The sequence below is a fragment of the Egretta garzetta genome, unplaced genomic scaffold (genome assembly GCF_000687185.1).
Source record: "Egretta garzetta isolate BGI_Z169 unplaced genomic scaffold, ASM68718v1 scaffold21, whole genome shotgun sequence".
In the NCBI taxonomy this organism is placed as follows: domain Eukaryota; kingdom Metazoa; phylum Chordata; class Aves; order Pelecaniformes; family Ardeidae; genus Egretta; species Egretta garzetta.
Window position 1 is genome coordinate 1263657 of NW_009258668.1, and position 619 is coordinate 1264275.

At 59.6% G+C, this 619-nt stretch overlaps 1 long non-coding RNA gene across 1 annotated transcript; it reads right to left on the bottom strand.

Annotated features, from left to right (window-relative positions):
- Positions 1 to 366: 366 nt before the first annotated feature.
- On the bottom strand, positions 367 to 619 carry LOC118451641. The gene is made up of 2 exons (XR_004841137.1): positions 576 to 619; positions 367 to 489 (listed from the first exon to the last, which is right to left on the bottom strand). It is a non-coding gene; the product is annotated as an uncharacterized LOC118451641 (long non-coding RNA).

Genomic DNA, 619 nt, shown 5'->3' on the forward strand with positions numbered 1-619 from the left:
GGAGGTACAGCGCTGCACCACAGACGTGCTGGAACTTCACTATTCTCTACATTAGCAAGAGCAGAGTTTGGCAGCCTCTAACCCAAGCAAGTCCGGCCTTACTGGCAGCTGCGCTCTGACCCTAGCCTTTGCTTTAAGCAGACCACTCTACTGCTCTGCTCACAAACCCAAAGGCTCGGTGGCATCATACAAGCATCAGCACTCTTGAGGCCCCCTGGTTTTGTGGGGGAAAGCTGAGGACATCAGGACAGGCTGAATTTGGGCCCATCCCCAGCGCAGCACCTACCCCTCCGGGAGGGTCACTGTGAGGGAGTGGAAGCCCCGTAGCCCCTAGAACCTTTACAAAAGGCAAATGCACGCATGCCAGTCGGGCAGGGAGATCTGTTTATTAAGTAGGGCTGTGCCGAGATGCTGTAGATGTGTCGGGGAGGCCCAGAGAAGCCCCGGGAGCTTCTAGCGACAGCCTCATCCTCCCGGCGCTCAGTCCAGCTGCAAGAGAGCGAGAAAGGCGAGAGGCGTCAGCGGGAACCGGCACACCCGCGTCCCCCCCGCACAGCCCCGGGGCCGGCGCTCACCTTAATGAAGCCGATGTCCTTGGCGTACTGGCGGAAGCACTGCC